Here is a 5,458-nt window from a genome sequence, read left to right as displayed (position 1 = left end):
AAACTGTTGGTCTCTCAATGGTCCGTCTGGAAATCAAGCTCAGGGAAATTGTCAGAGATGCATAGTGACATGTAAGCACAGAGATGGGAAACCCCACAGACAGCAGCAGAGAGCCAAGGGTCTGAGACTGAGGTCACCTGTCCCCTGCTGTGAAGAGCAAGTGAGCCCTGACTGACCTTTCGTGGTCCCTTGCCTGCCCTTGGCGGGAGGTGGGGGTGGGGGTAGGGGCACCTGACCACCGGCTTCTCATCTGAGGAAGAAGCAGTTCCCAGAGGTGGACCAGGGCACCGTCAGCAAAGCCAAAATCACTTTCCATGCCATGCTACCTGGCTGAAGAGGTGCACCAAGGGCCCACCATGTGAAACCTGAGCCCCTCTAGTCCACCGACTGAACTCCTGCCCGACCCACCCCACCCACGTTCAATCCTGTGGACATGAGGAGACACAGGAACTGCTGGGCTTTGCTGAGAGAAAAATGAGAAATTCTAAATAAAAGCCATAACATATGAGGCACTATGCGGGCAGTTGGCATGAATAAAACCAAAACAAGTGATCCTCACAGTGGCACACACCTGTAACCCCCGAGGCTGGGGAGGCTGAGGCAGGAGGATCGTGAGTTCAAAGCCAGCTCGGCAAAAGTGAGATGCTAAGCAACTCAGTGAGACCCTGTCTGTAAATAAAGTACTAACCAGGGCTGCAGAGGTGGCTCGGGGTCCAGTGCCACTGAGTGCAACCCCGGAAACAACCCAATCTTGGCTTCTCCCGGTCCCTCCGCCTCTTTCACTTGGGATCTGGGCTCTGACTGGTTAAAAGCAACCTGGGAGGCAAGTGGACTGGAAGGAAAATTGGCTGACGGCAGCCTCCTGCCAGGCCAGAGTCCCCACCCTGAGCAGCGAGAGCAGTGCAGAAGAGGGAGGCTGAAAGGAAATCCCCAGCACGGCCTGCAGGGATGCCGGAAAGGACGGGGGCTCCAGAGGCCGGCTCCCCCAGGATGCGTGTCCCGGCCTTGTCCTCCTCATCCAGGTAGGCAAAGGCACCTGCAGGGCCAATGGCCCCACTGTCACCCCCTTGGATGAGGAGGGATTCCTACCTCTGGTCCCTGAAGCCTCTGGGACCTGGGAACAGGAAGAGGCCAACTCCCCCTTCTGGAAGGGATAGGATAAAGGGGGTGACTTTCAGGGACAGAAGCAAGGTCACAAAAGCCTCATTGCACTTAGGGTACATGAAAAGTCAGAGGGTGAGGGCAGGCGTCCACGGGAGGGGCTGGCTGGGTGACGCAGACTCCACCTTTCTGAAAAGGGGCCAGGAGCTCTGGCCGCAGGTCCCCACTGCTTCCCCCGTAGGACAACCACCTTCTTAGTCATCATCAGACTTAAGACATGCCTGTGAGCAACTGGAACTGCGGGCAGTTGACTGTCACGCTGGGCACTGGTCTTGGCCACAGGTGGAAAGAGTGTCCACACCGGCTTCCAAGGTCAGCTGGTCTTTAAGGGCACATTCTGGGAAACACTTGAGGATTTCTACTTCTGCGGAGCCACCAAATCCCAAGCACTCCGGAGGACGCCCTTCCAGGCACGGAGGTGAGGGGACAGAGGGCACTTTGCGGGCACATCTGCAGGTTTGGGGCGTGCACTGAGGGTTGTGGAGCTGGGGTCTGAGCAGAACCAGGCAGAGCCCACCACCCAGAAGGGCTCGGTGGCCCGTGCTGCCGCGCCATACAGACGTGTGCAGGCCTTGGCAAGGTCGCTTGCCCCCGGGCCACCCAGTGCTGGATGTGGGCCCATGACGCCTTGACAGGGACCCTGCTCACTGGAACAGGCTGCCGGGGGCCTCATGGCAAGAATGAGGTCCAGATGGGAGGCGCCTCCCGCTGGGAGCACGGGCCCCTCCAGGATCCGATCCCGGGAGGAGAAGGTCCACCCAGGCAGGGTCCTCCCTCACCTCCGCTGCAGCGGGCAGGCGGGGCCGGGGCAGCTGCACGTGTCACCCTGGGAACTGGCCCTCCGTCCCCAGCAGGAGGGCCTCCTGCACTCCCGCACAGAGGCCCCGAGGCCACTCCAGTCTCTTCAGCCAGAGTCCATCCCTCTCCAACTTCACAGGGCACTCGGGTCCCTCTGGCCCTCTTTTTCGTTGTCCACCTCTCCGGATCTCGTGCCCACGGCTGTCATGTGCCCCAGGAGCCCCAGAGTCCTATGTCCAGCCCTCAATACACAGCAGGGACGCCCCCTGTCTCCTCCAAACATGGCTGATCAGAGCTCGAGCTTTCCCTCGCCTCTCACACCGCCAAAACCCGGGTCCTCGGCCCTTCAGAGTCACGGAAGCTGCCCCAGCGCCCTTAAGGAAGACCTGCGTACATAGAAAATGCTTGGTGCGGATCTCAGGGCTTCAGAGTCCCGGGCCGGTCAGCCATTGACCCCAGCCCAGGGGCCACAGTTTACCTGGCTCTTCCAGCCTCGCTGCAAGGTGGCCGTGCTGTGACCCGTGCTGGGTGGAAAGCTGGGGCTTGGGGAGAGGCTAGGGGAGAGGCTAGGGGAGAGGCCAGGGGAGAGGCCAGGGGAGAGGCCAGGGGAGAGGCTCCTCCAGGCCGCTCTGACGGCAGACTGGGGCGGCTCTCCTGAGGCCTATTTTTGTTCTGTCGCCCTGGCTGTGCCCAATCCACCAGGGCAGCCCCTCCTCCAGCAGAGCTCTCCCTGGGCTCCAGCGCGTCCTCTGCACGTGCTGGGGAGGCGCTGCAGTCAGCAAAGGTACTTGGTTACAGCTCTGCCTGCCCCTGGCTCTGTGGCTGATGGACAGCCCCAGCCTGAGGAGCACAGGGCAGGGATTCCCAGCCCTGGGCCGGCCACCCCGGCATGCCCCTCCCTTGAGCTTGCTTGTGTGTGACGGTCCCCTCCAACTTCAGGGAAGAGCAGGCCTTCCACACCAGCCCTTGTTGCTGCTGTTTTTTGCCACTGGGGCCTCTCGGGGTGACCCCAGTGCCCGCCAGTGCTGTCCCCTAAATGGGTACTGTGTCCCCCAAGACACGGCTCACCAGGCCCCTCTGTCCCACCTCCTTTCAGAGTTCCAGTGTTTAACCAGCAGACCCCGACGGCTCTCAGGATGAGATTGCCAGGAGCAGTGGGAGGCTGCTCTGTGCCGTGCAGGACAGCGAAGGTGAGGTTGAGGGGCTGCTCTGTTGCCCAGTCCTTCCTCTCAGCTTCCTGCCCAAATCACCCACATCAAGCTGGGCCTGGTGTCGCATGCCAGTAATCCCAGCAACTCAGGAGGCCGAGATGGGAGGATGGTAAGTTTGAGGCCAGCAAGTTCAAGGCCAGTCAGGAAGGCTTAGCGAGACCTTGTCTCAGTGAAAAATAAGAAGGGCTAGTGATGTAGCTCAGTGGTAGAGTGACCCTGGTTCAATCCCCAGTCCTGCAGAACAAGAAGAGTCACCTAAATCAGAGGTTCGCAGCTGGTGGCAGATCTGTGCCCCAGGACGCTAGCAGGGTCTGCAGAGACTCCCACGTCTTGGGGGCCTGCTGGCATCTACTGGGAGGGGCCAGGTGTGCTGCTGCACATGCGACGTGGCACAGGACAGCCCCATAGGCAAGCGTGACCCAGGTGGATGTCCAGCAGCTTCCCTGGGCCACTCGTACTGCCCCGCGCGCTCCAGGATTCTGTGACAGGCGTGCAGGCCTGGGTGGCACTGCGGGCCCCTCTTCAGTTCACTTCAGCTTTATAAAATGTACTGAATGCCCAGCCCACTGGGGACCATGCAGGGAGATGGTGCGTCTGCCCCCAGAAGCTTGTGTCCAGCAGTGGGGACACAGGGTGGGCCGTGCCAGCCGGTGGCAGGTGCTGTCAGGCAGGAAGGCAGGCCCTCGAGAGGGGGACGGGCAGCTGCTAGAGGTCTTCAGAAGGGGGGGACTTGACCCTGGGGACCTCTTGGGGAGGAAACCTCAGGCAGGACAGCTCTGAAGACCCGGAAGAGGAACACGAAGAGGCAGGGACACTGGGCAAGAGAAGGAAGGCTGTCCCGGGCGTGACGCACTCCCACGGAGCGGGAGCCGGCTTTCTTCTGGTCACGTCTCCTTTTTGAAGTAAGGGGTCCTGTATTTCCTTTTCAGACCGTGTATGGTGGGTATGGTGACATTGGCACTCAGCACTTAATGCGGGAGAGAGTCCTTGCCCGGAAGCTGGAACCAAGATCCTGGCAGCCACTCGTGTGAGCCCCCGTTTGTTTTTAGAGAAACTCCTTGTTAGCGAGTACGTCCGGAAGCAGCCCAGAGTTACAGGCTCCAAAGCCGGGAGAGGCCTCAAGAAATGCTCAAGCCCAGCCAGACTCGCTGCTGTCACCAGCCCACATGGGCCAGCGCAGTCCCTGCACAATTCTGACAGAGCGGGCGCACATCCAACAGCAGGACTGCTTTTATCCTGTGCATTTGTTAAGGGGTGCAGCGCCCCAGATTTGGGGGTAGAAGAGCAACTGTTGTCCCAGTGGCTCTGCCCAGATGTGACCGCAGTGGTGGGGTTAGTCTTGGAGTCTCGCCGGGGGCACAGGACTGAAGAGCAGTAGGGACCTTTATGCCTGTACCAGTTGCGGGAGCCAAGCCAGCAAGAGCTTGGCAGATGTGGAGAACAGTTGAGTTCGTTAGAAGTCAGAGGTCAAAGGCCATCTGAACAGGTCATCTGTCCAGGGAATCCTCAGAGTCTGGAGCCATTTGAGGAAATCCAGGCTTCTGACAGAGCAGATGGTTTCCCTTAGGAGAGGCAGGCAATTTCCCCCGGGTCCTGACTGCAGGGGCCTCTAAGGAGCGCCCACCCCAGCCTCCCTGAACCGGGGCTTCCTAACCTCCCTTCCCACCCCATCTCAGAATTCCCGCTTTGATTAGGACTTGAACCTGCTGACCTCGTGCGTCCTCAGCAGTGTCAACAGTCCCACGTGCAGCCCACGCCCTCATCGCCACTCGGAGGCAGAGCACACTGGGAACTGGCCTCCTTGCCGGAGGCCACCCTGGTTTACAACAGCAGGTAGACATGGGAGATGTCCTCCACGAGTGCTCACTGAGGGCTCACAGGTGGAGGAGGAAACGGAGATCCCAGTCCGTAGCTGTCCGTTTCCCAGTGTGAGTTCTGCCCCTGGCACCGTTAAGCGACTTGGGCAGCCTCTCACCTGCAACAAAAGAGCTAAAAAGACAGCGAGGTGAGAACCAGGTCCCCTGTGGGATGACATAAATGCTTTACAGGATGTGCTACAGCTACCAGTAATCGCTTGTTCATGTTGTGCTCAACCCAGGGACGTCCCTTCTGCTCAGAAGAAAGACCACTGCCTATGAAACAGGCTTGAGTGGAATATTTGGCAGGATGAAGAAGGTCATGAGATCACTCCTGGGCATGGCTTCTAGGAATCGGCACTCGGGGCCACGGCAGGGCCCCACAGCTGTCTCCCCGCACCCCCACGATGCCCAGGCCCCGCTGCAGGTCTT

The 5,458-nt window shown here is 59.8% G+C and overlaps 1 long non-coding RNA gene across 1 annotated transcript; it reads left to right on the top strand.

Moving 5' to 3' along the window:
* Positions 1 to 776: 776 nt before the first annotated feature.
* Positions 777 to 5,033, top strand: LOC306670489. Its single transcript, XR_013766402.1, has 3 exons — positions 777 to 1,579; positions 3,056 to 3,279; positions 4,100 to 5,033. It is a non-coding gene; the product is annotated as an uncharacterized lncRNA (long non-coding RNA).
* The last annotated feature ends 425 nt before the right edge of the window (positions 5,034 to 5,458 follow it).

Source organism: Sciurus vulgaris (genome assembly GCF_902686455.1).
Source record: "Sciurus vulgaris genome assembly, chromosome: 10".
Taxonomy (NCBI): Eukaryota; Metazoa; Chordata; class Mammalia; order Rodentia; family Sciuridae; genus Sciurus; species Sciurus vulgaris.
This window is presented reverse-complemented; position numbering and strand designations above follow the sequence as displayed.